The sequence below is a fragment of the Erpetoichthys calabaricus genome, chromosome 1 (assembly GCF_900747795.2).
Source record: "Erpetoichthys calabaricus chromosome 1, fErpCal1.3, whole genome shotgun sequence".
Taxonomy (NCBI): domain Eukaryota; kingdom Metazoa; phylum Chordata; class Cladistia; order Polypteriformes; family Polypteridae; genus Erpetoichthys; species Erpetoichthys calabaricus.
Window position 1 is genome coordinate 11,570,148 of NC_041394.2, and position 17,157 is coordinate 11,587,304.

Here is a 17,157-nt window from a genome sequence, read left to right on the forward strand (position 1 = left end):
GGGCATGAAGAAACAAAAGGGGGGGGTGTGAAGATGTGAAAAAAAGAAAACAAGAATCAAAAATATGAAAAATACATCTAATGAAACCAAAACAAATTAACTTAAACTACATTCTGATTCTAGAAAAATAAATACAGAGTTAGATAAATGTCAATAAAAGTTAAGTAGTGTCAGAAAAACGACTATACTACATTGAGAAGGTTTTGGGCAGCCACCCGTATAATTGTTCCCGGCTGCAAAACTCATTCAATAACAAAGACATGTTCATTCAACTGAGTCCAAAACAGAACTGACTCTCTTGAGACAAGATGGCGGCTTTAAAGGCCAGTAAAGGAAGTGATGTCATCAATACCGGAACCGGAGGTGACGTCATTGGCTGCCCCAGAGCCGGGCGGGATTTCCTTAGAATGGTCTGCAAAAGATCGAGAGGGAAAATTAGTGCACTTCGCCACCCCCTGGTCTGGCATGGAATCACAGGTATTTAAGCCCTTTAGTTGTCTCCTAAACACACGTGTGTGACAGTAGGTATAATAAAATATGCATCTATGATATATCATTAATTAAAAAAAAGAACAAATTGGTATTAGTAGGCTCCTTTCAAAAAAAATGTTAGGGGGGTGCGATTAAAACTGTTATGAAAACTCGGGTAGCAAATACTTAAGGGTTGAGAAACGCTGTGCTAACTGTTTGCTTCTTCCTCCGTCCCGTCTCTGCGACTGGGTTGTATTTCAGCCAGGGTTCATCTTCTGCCTGCAGGCTTTTATCCGTTTATGTTATTGTTAATTCTTTATTATTTGCATTATTCTTTGTTTTTTAATATTATGTCTACTTTTTGTATCTCTTCTTATGTGCCTTGTGTTTTGTGGGTGGATCCCCCAAGAGGCGGGACTGCCTGCCCATCACCGCCAGGGACCGCCCATAGCCTTATAAAGGAGGAAGGTTTCCCACAATTCCTGGTGGCTCATTTGAATGCACTAGGGAGTCGGTGAGCATTTCTTGAGATTCTACTGTGTCTTGTGCTTATTGTGTTTAGTTCTTTTTTGACTTGCCTATATTGTTATAATAAAAATAATAATATTAAATATTATATAATAACATTGGCAACTCCGCCGTTTGGAAAAACGCCAGTCCCAAGCCCAGATAAAGGAGGAGGGTTGGGCGCCGGGCTAGCAACCCGGCTCTGTAAAAAAGCTATTGCTATGGAAACAACAAGCAGAAACCAAATAAATCAAGAATCTCAGCAGGGACGCTCCGATTCTGCATGGATGACGACGATGGAGAAAAGCCGGCAGGCTGTCCAGAGTCCAATGAGAAGAGGAATCGTCTCAGCAACATCAACGACAAAACTCGCAACGTGGAATGTTCGGACGTTGTACCAATGCGGAAAATTGGGACAACTGCTTCGCGAGTTCGACAACTATGGTCTGGACATTTTGGGCATAAGCGAGATGCGATGGACAGGAAGTGGACGATTGGCCAGCAAGGGGAAGACCATCCTATACTCCGGCCATATTGAGCAGCATGCGGCTGGCGTTGGGCTCGTTCTGAACCAGCTGGCTGCACAAGCCTTGCTGGGATGGAAGTCAGTCAATGAACGAATCATCACCGCCCGGTTCCAATCGCGGCACTCGAAGACAACCATGGTCCAAGTATATGCACCAATCGAGGATGCGAGTGACGACGAGAAGGACGCTTTCTACAAACAACTGCACGACACACTCGATGGCATTCCGAAGCACGATGTCCATATTCTGATGGGAGACCTCAACGCCCAGATCAGCGATGATTGGCGAGGATGGGAACATGCGGTTGGTCTGCATGGATAGGCGGTGGACACCAACGACAACGGAGATCGCCTGTTGTCCCTTTGCAGCCTTCTCAATATCACTGTCAGGAACACGTATTTTGCCCATAAGACCATTCACAAGAAGAGTTGCCGCTCACCTGACGGAAACAACAACAACAAAATCGATTATATCTGAATCGGGAAAAGGTGGAGATCATCACTCCGGGACGTGAGGGTCTATCGTGGCGCTGATATTGGATCGGACCACCATCTCCTAGTGGCCGCGGTTCGGCTTAAACTGAAGAAGACACTGGCACAGAAACCCGTCCGACCATTCGCCATTGAGAAGTTCAAAGATCAAACTTCTAGTGACCTCTTTCCAATTGGAATTGAGGAACCGATTCCAGTCGCTGCAAGATGATGTAGGCACCGACATCGAGGGCCAATGGACGCAGATTAGGGACATCATAATTGAAACTGCCGAGGATGTCATCGGACGCAGACAAGGGACACAACGTGAACGCTGGATCTGGGACCACACGTGGACATTGATTGACGAGAGAAGACAGGCGAAGCACCACCGTGACCAAGCGAAGACCGCCAGTGAGAAAGAAGCGACCACCGTCAGATATCAAGATCTCCATCGTCAAGTCAAGCGGTCCTGTAGAGCAGACAAAAAAGCGTGGATGGAGAAGAAGAGTGCCGAAGCTCAGGAGGCCGCCGACAGAAACGACGCAAAGACGCTCTACCGCATTGTACGAAACTTGTCTGGCTCCAAGAGCAATGCCAACGTGCCTATTAAGAGCAAGAACAGCGTTGGATAGAGCATTTCCGCGAGACTCTCAACCAGCCAGCTCCGGACTCAACCCATGATTTCGATACAATCGTTCCTTCCAAGCCTCTGGAGGTGAGTGTGGACAGAATCACAAAGGAGGAAGTCAAGAAGGCGATTCGAAGTCTTAAGAACAATAAGGCCCCGGGGTTAGATAGGATCTCAGCAGAAATGCTGAAGACGAGACGATCCGACAATTGACCCGACTTCTAGATAGCGTCTGGCGGGAAGAACAGGTCACGGTGGACTCGAAACGAGGCGCCATTGTCAAGCTGCCAAAAAAAGGGGCCCTCTCTGACTGTAACAACTGGAGAGGAATCACATTACTATCGGTGCCTGGAAAAGTGCTTGGCATCATTCTGCTAAACCGACTCTGTCACGCTATAGACCAAATGCTGCGAGAAGAACAAGTGGGGTTCAGGCAAGGACGATCGTGTAGTGAGCAGATATTCTCGCTCAGGAACATTATCGAACAATGCGGCAAATTCCAAAAACCGCTCCTGATAAATTTCATCGACTTCAAAAAAGCCTTTGACAGTATCCACCGTAAATCGGTGTGGTGCATAGCCGCACTTTATGGCATACCCCAGCGCTTCATCTCCATCTTTAAGAATCTGTATCAAGGCTCAAGCTGTTGTGTGAAGACCGAAGAGGAGCACACGGATTTCTTCAATATCGAGACGGGCGTCCGCCAAGATTGCGTCCTATCGCCTTTTCTCTTACTCCTTGTGATTGACTTTGTCACCAAACGCGCGATGGACAACGTGGGTTTTGGTATCAGCTGAAAAGACCAAGCTCGCCTCACCAACCTGGATTTTGCAGATGATGTAGTGCTACTAGCCTCAACCAAACTCTCCCTTCAACGAATGACCATCTCACTGAGTGAAGAGGCTTCGAAGGTGGGTCTTCGCATCAGCACTGAAAAGTCGAAGATCATGACCATCAACCGAAGGACCAGCGCAGGAATCAAGATGGAGAATAAGCTGGCAGATGAGGTCCACCAGTTTATATACCTCGGGAGCGTCGTGGCCAAGGACGGCGGCATGGACGTGGACGTCAGCTACAGAATTGGCAAGGCCTCAGCAGTTTTCGAACACCTCCGCCAAATTTGGGCATCGGCATCGGTCAGCACGCCCATCAAGATACATCTCCTCAACACCATTGTTATTCCGATGGCCATCTATGCTAGCGAGACGTGGAAACACACGAAGCAGGTCGCCGGAAAGCTGAACACATTCCAACAACGCTGCCTGAGAAAAATTCTTTGACTCTCCTATTGCTACCGCATCACAAACGATGAAGTTCTAAGAAGAGCAAACACTCGCCGACTGGAAGCAATTGTCACTGAGTGCAGAATGCGCCTTGCAGGACATGTTCTCCGCCTACCAGAAAATTGGCACCCGAAGATCACGATGTACTGGGTTCCCCCGGGGGGAAAAAGGAATGCTGGATGACCAAAGATCACCTGGAGAAGAACCCTGCATGAAGACCTCAAGAACGTCAACATCAGTTGGCAAAATATGAATGCTATCGCTGAGGATTGACCTCGTTGGCAGATGCTTGTTGCCCATTATGCGGAAATACACGGGAGTAACTAAGTCTAAGTAAGTAATAACATTGGCTCCGTAATAATATTTTTTTAGCGATTTTCTCACTACTCAAGGCACTTTATAGTGTGATGGATGGCCAAAGCCATTACCTGGCTGGGATGCCAGCTGGATGGAAGAGCCGGGGTCAGAGAGCATCCACAAGACACTACCTAACTCTGTGATGATAGAAGGCAGTTCTCCTGGGAGGCTGTGGTACCATGGAGTTCCTGCAGGGCATGCTGGGAGTTGGAGTTTGACACAGCCATGTTGGGTTCCGTGGGGGCCGCTAAGGGGAGCTGTAGAACCCTACTTTGCGTTTCCATTCACAGCTGGGAGTGATTCCAGTTAACCCTTTATGAGCCACCTGGAGCACTCCCAGGTGTAACAGAAAAGGAGCCACCTCACTACATTCGGGGAACCACAGTCAAGAGGAAGAGGGGCGAAGCTTGACCATGGAGGAGAAGAAAAGGAACTGTGTATTGGTGCTTTGTAATGTGCTGCTGTGGGGAGTGAAGGAGGGAAAAGGGCTTCCCCACTTGTAAATAAATGTGTGCCATGCTGGAACTCGTGTGCTCTGCCTGTCTGCATCGGGGTTGGGGCAGCTGGAGCACCCCTGGTTTCCACAATAGTTAGTGGGGAGCCACTTCTACCGCCACTAATGTGTAGCATCTACCCGGATGATGCAACGCCAGCCATTTTTGCACCACTATGCTCAACACGCATGCGATATTTGGTGGTGAAGCGGTTGAGTGTCAATTAGCCAGTCACAGACAGGGGATGATTTGGGGGGCCAAAATGACCAGGCCATGGTTGCCCATTTTTAGCCAGGATACACCCTACTCTTTATAAATGATGCCAAGGGGTTAATGACCACAGAGAGTCTGGACCTCAGTTTAACATCTCATTCAAAGATGCATTTTTACAGCACGGTGTCCCCATCACTCTACAGGGGAGCATTGGGATCCACATTCAGACCACCAGGGTAAGCGCCCCCTGCTGGCCTCACCAACAAACTTCCAGCAGCAACCCAAGGTTTTCCTGGTTGGTCTCCCATCCAAGTACTGAACATGCTTAGCGTCAGGTGGATGAGCTCCTCTGAAGTGCGTGGTGGCTTTCTCATAGCTTCATTTTAGTGTAACCCTGATATTCTGTATAAGCATTGAATTCTCATTATCATTCATGGTGGCTCTGTAATCTGGAATAATCCCTTACTTTCTCTGCTGTTCTTTTTCTGGGTTTCTGTGGTGGCAATCTGCACCCTCACCACCTGATCAGGTTCCCCACACTGATGGATTGAAGGCCAGAGGTCCACATGACCGTCATCATCATGTTCTTCCAAGAGAACCCTGAATACCATGAGAACTAATTGAGATCATTGATGTCAGATAGAATGCCTGGAGGGGGGCCAGGTGGTCTTGTGGCCTCGTAATCCCTGCAGATTTTTTTTTTTCCCCAGCCATCTTGTTTTTTTTGTCCTCCCTGGCCATCGGACCTTACTTTCATCCATCCATCCATCCATTTTCCAACCCGCTGAATCCGAACACAGGGTCACGGGGGTCTGCTGGAGCCAATCCCAGCCAACACAGGGCACAAGGCAGGAACCAATCCCGGGAAGGGTGCCAACCCACCGCAGGACACACACAAACACACCCACACACCAAGCACACACTAGGGCCAATTTAGAATCACCAATCCACCTAACCTGCATGTCTTTGGACTATGGGAGGAAACCGGAGCACCAGGAGGAAACCCACTCAGACACGGGGAGAACATGCAAACTCCACGCAGGGAGGATCCGGGAAGCCAACCCGGGTCTCCTAACTGCGAGGCAGCAGCGCTACCCACTGCGCCACCGTGCCGCCGACCTTACTTTCATTCTATGTTAATTAGTATTGCCTAATTTTATTTTTTTCTATTTTATTTCTTCATCTTGTAAAGCACTTTGAGTTGCACCATTTGTATGAAAATGTGCTATAGAAATAAATATTGTTGTTGTTGTTTTATAGACTTTATGAACTTCTTCAATGAGAAAATTAAAAATATAAGATCCCAGATGTCAGCATCACAGTACAAACCGCATACTAGCTTAGCAGACCCGGCCTCACATTGCACTCAGCACTTTAGTAATTTTAATCCTGTAACTGAGCAGGAAGTCTTAACTTTAATTTCTAAAATGAAGCCCACTACATGTTCCCTAGATCCAGTGCCAGCAAAACTAGTAAAAAGTGCAATGGATGTTCTTGCAGCGCCTATTCTAAACATTATCAGTAGTTCATTATTGCATGACACAGTACCTGATACACTAAAAGTGTCAGTCATTAAACCATTACTTAAAAAGTCAGACCTAGACTTACACATACTAAATAATTTATAGGCCTATTTCAAATCTACTGTTTCTCTCTAAAATACTAGAAAAAGTAGTCGCCAGTCAGCTTCAGTCACACCTTACGCATTACAATTTATCTGAGAAATTCCAGTCTGGTTTCCGCACTGGTCATAGTACAGAAACGGCACTAATGCGGGTTGTAAACGACATTCTGATATCCTCTGATGAAGAAAGTAGTTATGTTGTTGGACTTAAGTGCAGCATTTGACACCATTGCCCATTCTATTTTACTGCACAGGCTTGAAAATGACATTAGGCTCAAAGGTACTGTGCTCGCTTGGTTTAGTTCTTATTTATCAAATTGATTCCAATATGTACAGAAATGTGCTGACAGGACTCCATCATTATACACAGAAGTTCAATATGGTGTCCCGCAGGGCCCAGTACTGGGACCTTTACTGTTTTCACTTTACAGGCTTCCACTGGGATCAAACATCACATTCATTGTCACTCATATGCAGATGACACCCAGTTCTACCTTTCTTTTAGACCAAATGAAGTTTCTCCGATGTTGTCTTTAATTAGTTGTGTTAGTGAATTAAAGGAGTGGATGAATGAGAACTACTTGTCTTTAAACACAAATAAAACAAAGATGTTAATTGATGGAGGGACTGACGCTGATCACAACAATATTCTGTCATCATTTAATTCAGCTGGAATCCCAATTAATTTTACTGAATCAGCCCGCAATCTAGGAGTTATCTTTGACTCTAGCATGTTATTTAAAGCACATATTGCAAAGTTGTCCAAAACATGTTTCTTCCATCTTAAAAATGTTAGGAAATTAAGGCGCTTTCTAAATAAACAGGATTCTGAGAAATTAATTCATTCATTTATCTCTAGTAGGATTGACTACTGCAATGCGGTGTTCACTGGATGTTCAAACTGTTCTTTATACAGCCTCTAGTTAATCCAAAATGCTGCTGCAAGAATTATTACAAGAACAAGAAAATACGAACACATAACTCCAGTTCTTAAATCCTTACACTGGCTCCCGGTTAAGTTTAGGGCAGATTTCAAAATCCTCCTTTTAACATCCATCCATCCGTCCATTTCCCAACCCGCTGACACAGGGTCACGGGGGTCTGCTGGAGCCAATCCCAGCCAACACAGGGCACAAGGCAGGAAACAATCCCTGGTAGGGTGCCAACCCACCACAGGACACACACAAACACACCCACATACCAAGCACACAATAGGGCCAATTTAGAATCACCAATCCACCTAACCTGCATGTCTTTGGACTGTGGGAGGAAACCGGAGTGCCCGGAGGAAACCCACGCAGACACGGGGAGAACATGCAAACTCCACGCAGGGAGGACCCGGGAAGCGGTCTCCTAACTGCAAGGCAGTAGTGCTAGCACTGTGCCACTGTGCCGCCCTCCTTTTAACATATAAAGCATTAAATGGTCGAGGTCCGGCTTACTTGTCTGAACTTATTATGACTTACAAACCTGAGCGCACATTAAGATCTCAAGGTGCCGGTCTGCTTATGATTCCAAGGATTAATAAAATAACAGTGGGAGGTCGAGCTTTTAGTTACAGGGCCCCTAAACTGTGGAGTGGTCTGCCTGCTACTATAAGAGATGCCCCTTTGGTCTCAACTTTCAAATCCTAGCTGAAGACTCACTACTTCAGTTTAGCACACCCTGACTAGAGCTGCTGATTAACTGTCCAGACTGCATCTCTGTTGTCAGTCATTAGCACTAAAACATAAGTAACATGATAGTTAGAATTTGATACTAACCCTCACTTATTCTGTTTTTCCTCTCAGAACTCAAATGTGGCACTTGGTGCCACGGCCCACTTGCCAAGTTGTTTTGCCTGCCTAAGGTAAAGTCATCTCTGATGGAGGATCGCAGGAATCGTGAGAAAGAGGGGTCCTTTCATCGGATTGGCTGGCCCGGTGCTGTTTCACCCGTGGAATGGACAAATGGGGGAGGCAGCTTGATGGCTGAGGTCTCCAGGACTCTGAACAAATCCAAATCATATTATGTGATATCATCTACTGTTAAATTCTGCTCCGTACTTCTAAAATTTTTTTTTTTTTACTTCTAAAAAAAAAATTTATTTTTATACTGTATTGAAGATTTGTTCTGTTCAGTGTATTGCATTGTATTGTATTGACCCCCTTTTTTGACACCCACTGCACGCCCAACCTACCTGGAAAGGGGTCTCTCTTTGAACTGCCTTTCCCAAGGTTTCTTCCATTTTTCCCTACTAGGTTTTTTTGGGAGCTTTTCCTTGTCTTCTTAGAGAGTCAAGGCTGGGGGGCTGTCAAGAGGCAGGGCCTGTTAAAGCCCATTGCGGCACTTCCTGTGTGATTTTGGGCTATATAAAAATAAATTGTATTGTATTGTATTGTTGTTGTGTTTCTTTTTCCTTTTGAGCTTCATGGAGCTTTCTTTGGTGTATCAGAGCATTGTTGTGACAGTAAACACTTTATTGTATAACAATTCTGGGTTTGCCCTTTTATCTCGGTGGGCTTCGATGGTATATCCCCTTCTAGTAGGCATTTGTGAACCTTTCTTGTGGTTTTGTTTTTTTTATTGCCTAGACTGGCCCTAATGTGTGAGTGATGGATTGCCGGGGCCCATGCCCAGCTGGGACACCCCTTTGACACTTGATCTGGGGGAATTGCCATGGGCTACATACTACTTCCCCCGGAATGCTTGGTGGCAGTCCCCCTGGGTTGCATCTGGGCCACAGGTATGGGACTTTGGAGCTCAGCCTTGTTGGACACCCACCAGGGGAGCTGCATGGCTTAATGAGCCCATGTGGGCTGGAATGCAACCACACTCGGATGTGCAGCCTGAATTTGGTTAATTATCACCTGAAGCACTTCTGGGTGGGCTATATAAGGAGCCAGCAGCCACTACACCGGGAGCCAGAGTCAGGAGGACAGAGACCCCTCTTAATTCTTTGGATTTTTGCTTCTCATTGGCTGAGCTTTCAAAGTAGCAACTTCCTTTTAATATCTGACATGCCTTATGGACACAGTAGGATTTCAGCAGTGACATTAAGTTTATTGGATTAACAGAAAATATGCAATATGCATCATAACAAAATTAGACAGGTGTATAAATGTGGGCACCGCAACAGAGATATGACATCAATACTTAGTTGAGCCTCCTTTTGCTAATCTAACACCTCTAGACGCTGTCCTCCTATAGCCTGTGATGAGTGTCTGATTCTGGATGGAGGTATTTCTGACCATTCTTCATACAAAATCTCTCCAGTTCAGTTCAATTTGCTGGACAGCCTGCTTCAAATCATCCCATAGATTTTCGATGATATTCAAGTCAGGGGGCTGTGACGGCCATTCCAGAACATTGTTCTTCTCCCTCTGCATGAATGCCTTTGTAGATTTCCAACTGTGTTTTGGGTCATTGTCTTGTTGGAATATCCAACCCCTGCGTAACTTCAACTTTGTGACTGATGCTTGAACATTATCCTGAAGAATGTGTTGATATTGGGTTGAATTCATGTGACCCTCGACTTTAACAAGGGCCCCAGTCCCTGAACTAGCCACACAGCCCCACAGCATGATGGAACCTCCACCAAATTTGACAGGAGGTAGCAGGTGTTTCTCTTGGAATGCGGTATTCTTCTTCCGCCATGCAAAGCGCTTTTTGTTCTGACCAAATAACTCAATTTGTGTCTCATCAGTCCAAAGCACTTTGTTCCAAAATGAATCTGGCTTGTCTAAATGAGCATTGGCATACAACAAGCGACTGTTTGTGGCATGAGTGCAGAAAGGGCTTCTTTCTCATCACCCTGCCATACAGATGCGCTGAATTGTAGAATGATGTACAGATACATCATCTGCAATAAGATGTTCTTGCAGGTCTTTGGAGGTGATCTGTGGGTTGTCTGTCACCATTCTCACAATCCTGCTCATATGTCGCTCCTGTATTTTTCTTGGCCTGCCAGACCTGCTGGGTTCAAGGTTTAACGAGCTCATCACACCAAGTAATCAGCATTGAGCAGTGACAGGCATTCAAATCAGCACAATGGCAAGGGGACCCACATTTGTGCACAGCCAGTTTTTCACATTTGATTTAATTTCTTACAACTAAATACTGCGTCACTAAAAATCTTTGTTCGGAAAACACCGCAGTACTCAGATGTTCCTAGGAAATGAAAGACATACCACTGTTATCTTTATTATTGAAAGGAGAGTCAATTATTATGCAGGCTGAGAGGGGTTCACAAACTTTTTCATATGACTGTACTAACCCCTGTATTTAGGTACAGTGAGTTACTAACCTGTCCGATGATCATAATGCATGGGCAGGAGTGTAAGGAAGCAGCAGCTCAGACAGATAATGAGGGGCTAAACCAGCGTTTCGCAACCTTTACATATTTGTGACCCAAGTTTTCATAACAGTTTTAATCGCACCCCCCTAAAGTTTTTTTGAAACCCTAATAAAATGTATTCCTATATTTTTTGCTACAAGTTTAAAATTTTCCTACAAATAGCGAAATTACACCACATATGGCAACATTCGCACCCCCTTTTTCGTTACTTTGTGCCCCCCTAGGGGGGGTGCACCCCACAGTTTGAGAACCGCTGCTGTGTTAGGATATAGCAGGTTGGATAATGGCTGACTGACTGGCTGACTGACTACTCTGTATTTCTGTTATACTGACAAAAAACAACCTCCCAGCTTCATTGTCTAAAAATGATAAGGATTCAATGTTTCTCTGTTTTTATTTTATTTTTGAACCTTACGATAGCATGCTGCTCAATAAAACAAAAGATAACAGACACAACAATTTCCTTCCAAGTCAATACGGACAAAACAAAGGAAATGGAAATACAAAGGGAAAGAAGCGCAAAGCAAGACTCGATAATTCTCCGGCGCTGTCATTTCTCAGTGAAGCGCCACATTGATCAGCTCTCTATCAAGTTCGGAAGCAGCCAGCAATTTCGGCTTAAGCACAAATTTGAAACTCGCATCGGGAACTTCTTTTTATGTTTAAGAAATTGAACTCCAATTAAGTGTCCACGTCCAACAACTAAAAACAGCACAGCAATCTTCTCATCCCTTGAAATGGAACCCGCTGTCTATGAAAGCCACATGATATTGGAAAGTACATTACTAGTACAAGCTATTACATTCTATTATTGTTATTTTAGAGAATGATTTATTATTAAGGCCTGTTCCTGCCTTGTGCCCGATGCTTGCCAGAATTAGCTCCAGGACCCCCACGACCCCATGCAGGGTAAGCAGGCTTGTACCCTGGATGGATGTTGTTTTGAGCCCGAGAGTTCCCATGCTCATAAAGTCGCATAAATGAGTCAAAATATCCACTAGAGGGTGAAATCACCATTAAACCCTGGACTGTAATGCAAAGGGCTTTAAAAATTAAATAAAGAAGTTTTTTCCAAATGCTTGTTGATGGAGAAAGATTTATTGATGGAGACTTGTTGATGAAGAAAGACTTGCTGTTGCAGAAGGAATTATTTCCAAAAGCTTGTTGATGGAGAAGTATACAGAAGGCCAGAAGGAGTTGCATTGTGTCTTTGTGGACCTGGAGAAAGCATATGACAGGGTGAGGAGAGAGGAGCTGTGGTATTGTATGTAAGTCAGGAGTGGCAGAGAAGTACGTAAGAGTTGTACAGGATATGTACGAGGATGTGTGACTGTGGTGAGGTCTGTGGTAGGAGTGACGGAGGTGGGATTACATCAGGGGTCGGCTCTGAGCCCTTTCTTATTTGCAATGGTGATAGACAGGTTGACAGACGAGATTAGACAGGAGTCACTGTGGACTGTGATGTTTGCTGATGACATTGTGATCTGTAGTGAGAGTAGGGAGCAGGTTGAGGAGACCCTGGAGAGGTGGAGATATGCTCTGGAGAGGAGAGGAACGAAGGTCAGTAGGAACAAGACTTGTGTGTGGATGAGAGGGAGGTCAGTGGAATGGTGAGGATGCAGGGAGTAGAGTTGGAGAAGGTGGATGAGTTTAAATACTTGGGATCAACAGTACAGAGTAATGGGGATTGTGGAAGAGAAGTGAAGAAGAGAATGCAGGCAGGGTGGAGTGGGTGGAGAAGAGTGTCAGGAGTGATTTGTGACAGACGGGTATCAACAAGAGTGAAGGGGAAGGTCTACAGGACGGTAGTGAGACCAGCTATGTTATATGGGCTGGAGACGGTGGTACAGGAGACAGAGCTGGAGGTGGCAAAGTTAAAGATGCTAAGATTTGCATTGGGTGTGACGAGGATGGACAGGATTAGAAATGAGGACATTAGAGGATCAGCTCAGGTGGGACGGTTGGGAGACAAAGTCAGAGAGGCGAGATTGCGTTGGTTTGGACATGTGCAGATGAGACATGAGGGGTATATTGGGAGAAGGATGATAAGTATAGAGCTGCCAGGAAAGAGGAGAAGAGGAAGGCCTAAGAGAAGGTTTATGGATGCGGTGAGAGAGGACATGCAGGTGATGGGTGTGACAGAACAAGATGACGAGGACAGAAAGAAATGGAAGAAGATGATCCGCTGTGGTAACACATAACGGGAGCAGCCAAAAAAAGAAGAAGATTTCCAAAAGCTCTGTGGACCAAAAATAAACTCCAAGGAGGACTGAGGCACAGTCAGGAATGCCTTCAATAAAATCAATTAATGTCCTCATTGCAAAATCAAAGTGTTCTCAAGATGCAGAGCACTGTGGTCAAAAAATTTCCAGAAATTCACAAAAGACACAATGACAGACAATCACTGTCAGAAACTCACCGCACCAGAAGTGCATTTGGAATGAACCGCAAGGGACTGTGGGTGGCCCCTGTCATTACATGGCTGATGCCAGTCTTATGTGGTGAAGGGCAGGTGCCCCACCTCTTGGGGAACCAACCACCAGACACAAGAAACATAAAACAGTCACCCACGTTAATTAAAAGGTGTGTCTGACTGTGTGTGTCTATCCGGTTGCTATATCTTTGTCATTTCAACAGATGGTACATCACACGCATTAGCACTGCTTTTATGCCTCCCATACCAAATGGCATATAACAGAGACATATGCATTGCGGTTAACATTCCAACAGATGACAACTTACAAACATTTGTAGTAATGCATTTTATTATAACAACTGTTTATGATGTCCCATCTGGTGGAATGACAGTTGCAATGCATTTTATTAGTTCATGGATTACAAAAAACATTTCAGTAAATGGCATACTGCAAACATTAATGCTAAGATCTGCATTGATTTATTTGATCAGTAGCAGAGCAATCCACTTTAATAAAAGGGTAAAGGTCTACATGTCCACCCAGTTGCTATGTCCCTGTCATTCCAATCATAAACATTTTTAGCAATAAAATGCATTGCATTTGTCATTCCAACAGATGGCGCCTCGCAAACATTTGTAGTAATGCATTTTATTACTACAAATAGTTGTGATGTACCATCTGCTGGAATGATAATTTCAGTGCTTTTTATGAGCACACGCATTACAAAAAACATTTCAGTAGATGGTGTACTGTAAACGTTCTTGCTAAGGTCTACATTGGTTACTTAGATTTCAAACCTTCTCAGATGAGAAGCACAGCTGTGCACCTTAATAAATGGATATGTGTCTGTCCAGTTGCTCTGTCCCAGTCATTCCAACAAATGGCGCATTACAAACATTAATCCTTACACCATCCCCCAAATTTTCCCTGCAAATTAGAGGACCGCTTGTAAGGCCGGATGCAGTTTAACGTCATTCCCAGGATGGCTATATCCGAGTATTTTCCTCTGCAGTTTTATCTAGTTTGGCTGTTGTTGCAAAATCCATTCAATTGAAAACATGCCCTTCAGAACAAGAAAATGGTCACAAAAATCACAAAAAAATGTAAAATGAAGCCAATCTTAATATATACCAAGAGATAAAGGCGTTCAATTAGTCTCACAATATGCCAAACTATTCTCACATAACCTTTGCTGCTATGAAAAACAGCTTCAAAAATTAAAATTAATTTACTATGACGCATCATAAAATCTGCGGTGGGTTGGCACCCTGCCCAGGATTGGTTCCTGCCTTGTGCCCTGTGTTGGCTGGGATTGGCTCCAGCAGACCCCTGTGACCCTGTGTTTGGATTCAGCGGGTTGGGAAATGGATGGATGGATGGACATCATAAAATCCCCACTTATTGACACTTGTGTTGATTTTGCTGTTACTGTTTAACGTTTAGATGAAACATGGAGTGAGAGGGTGTTGGATCGTAAGGACCCTGAAACCAATCCTGTTAAATAACAACTTGAAAAGAGCCAAATGTTTGAATTCTCTTACAGAGACCACCAATACGCTAAGGGATTAGAAAACAAAACCAAAAGAAAAGAGAAGGCAGAGTGGTGTGGAGGTTAGCAGTCAACGACCCGTGATCTGTGGGGGGTCCTGTAGAAATGAAGGAAACTTGGAAAGGACTTTAGCTATAAGATAGATAGATAGATAGATAGATAGATAGATAGATAGATAGATAGATAGATAGATAGATAGATAGATAGATAGATAGATAGATATGAAAGGCACTATATGATAGATAGATACAGTGCATCCAGAAAGTATTCCCAGCGCATCACTTTTTCCACATTTTGTTATGTTACAGCCTTATTCCAAAATGGATTAAATTCATTTTTTTCCTTAGAATTCTACACACAACACCCCATAATGACAACGTGAAAAAAGTTTACTTGAGGTTTTTGCAAATTTATTAAAAATAAAAAAATTGAGAAATCCCATGTCCATAAGCATTCACAGCCTTTGCTCAATACTTTGTCGATGAACCTTTGGCAGCAATTCCAGCCTCAAGTCTTGTTGACTATGATGCCACAAGCTTGGCACACCTATCCTTGGCCAGTTTCGCCCATTCCTCTTTGCAGCACCTCTCAAGCTCCATCAGGTTGGATGGGAAGCGTCGGTGCTCAGCCATTTTAAGATCTCTCCAGAGATGTTCAATCGGATTCAAGTCTGGGCTCTGGCTGGGCCACTCAAGGACATTCACAGAGTTGTCCTGAAGCCACTCCTTTGATATCTTGGCTGTGTGCTTAGGGTCGTTGTCCTGCTGAAAGATGAACCGTCGCCCCAGTCTGAGGTCAAGAGAGCTCTGGAGCAGGTTTTCATCCAGGATGTCTCTGTACATTGCTGCAGTCATCTTTCCCTTTATCCTGACTAGTCTCCCAGTCCCTGCCGCTGAAAAACATCCCCACAGCCTGATGCTGCCACCACCATGCTTCACTGTAGGGATGGTATTGGCCTGGTGATGAGCGGTGCCTGGTTTCCTCCAAACGTGATGCCTGGCATTCACACCAAAGAGTTCAATCTTTGTCTCATCAGACCAGAGAATTTTCTTTCTCATGGTCTGAGAGTCCATCAGGTGCCTTTTGGCAAACTCCAGGTGGGCTGCCATGTGCCTTTTACTGAGGAGTGGCTTCTGTCTGGCCACTCTACCATACAGGCCTGATGGGTGGATTGCTGCAGAGATGGTTGTCCTTCTGGAAGGTTCTTCTCTCTCCACAGAGGACCTCTGGAGCTCTGACAGAGTGACCATCAGGTTCTTGGTCACCTCCCTGACTAAGGCCCTTCTCCCCCGATCGCTCAGTTTAGATGGCCGGCCAGCTCTAGGAAGAGTCCTGGTGGTTTCGAACTTCTTCCACTTACGGATGATGGAGGCCACTGTGCTCATTGGGACCTTCAAAGCAGCAGAAATTTTTCTGTAGTCTTCCCCAGATTTGTGCCTCGAGACAATCCTGTCTCTGAGGTCTACAGACAATTCCTTTGACTTCATGCTTGGTTTGTGCTCTGACATGAACTGTCAACTGTGGGACCTTCTATAGACAGGTGTGTGCCTTTCCAAATCATGTCCAGTCAACTGAATTTACCACAGGTGGACTCCAATGAAACTGCAGAAACATCTCAAGGATGATCAGGGGAAACAGGATGCACCTGAGCTCAATTTGGAGCTTCATGGCAAAGGCTGTGAATACTTATGGACATGTGCTTTCTCAATTTTTTCATTTTTAATCAATTTTCAAAAACCTCAAGTAAACTTTTTTCACGTTGCCATTATGGGATGTTGTGTGTAGAATTCTGAGGAAAAAAATGAATTTAATCCATTTTGGAATAAGGCTGTCACATAACAAAATGTGGAGAAAGTGATGCGCTGGGAATACTTTCCGGATACACGATAGATAGATAGATAGATAGATAGATAGATAGATAGATAGATAGATAGATAGATAGATAGATAGATAGATAGATATTTGTGAAAGGCACTATATGATAGATAGATAGATAGATAGATAGATAGATAGATAGATAGATAGATAGATAGATAGATAGATAGATAGATAGATAGATAGATAGAGAGATAGATAGATAGATAGATAGATAGATAGATAGATAGATAGATAGATAGATAGATAGATAGATAGATAGATATTTGTGAAAGGCACTATATGATAGATAGATAGATAGATAGATAGATAGATAGATAGATAGATAGATAGATAGATAGATAGATAGATAGATAGATAGATAGATATTTGTGAAAGGCACTATATGATAGATAGATAGATA

General features: G+C 44.3%; 1 pseudogene; it reads left to right on the plus strand.

The window, feature by feature from the left end:
* The first annotated feature begins 1,274 nt into the window (after positions 1-1,274).
* Positions 1,275-2,610, plus strand: LOC114644931 (craniofacial development protein 2-like; annotated as a pseudogene).
* The last annotated feature ends 14,547 nt before the right edge of the window (positions 2,611-17,157 follow it).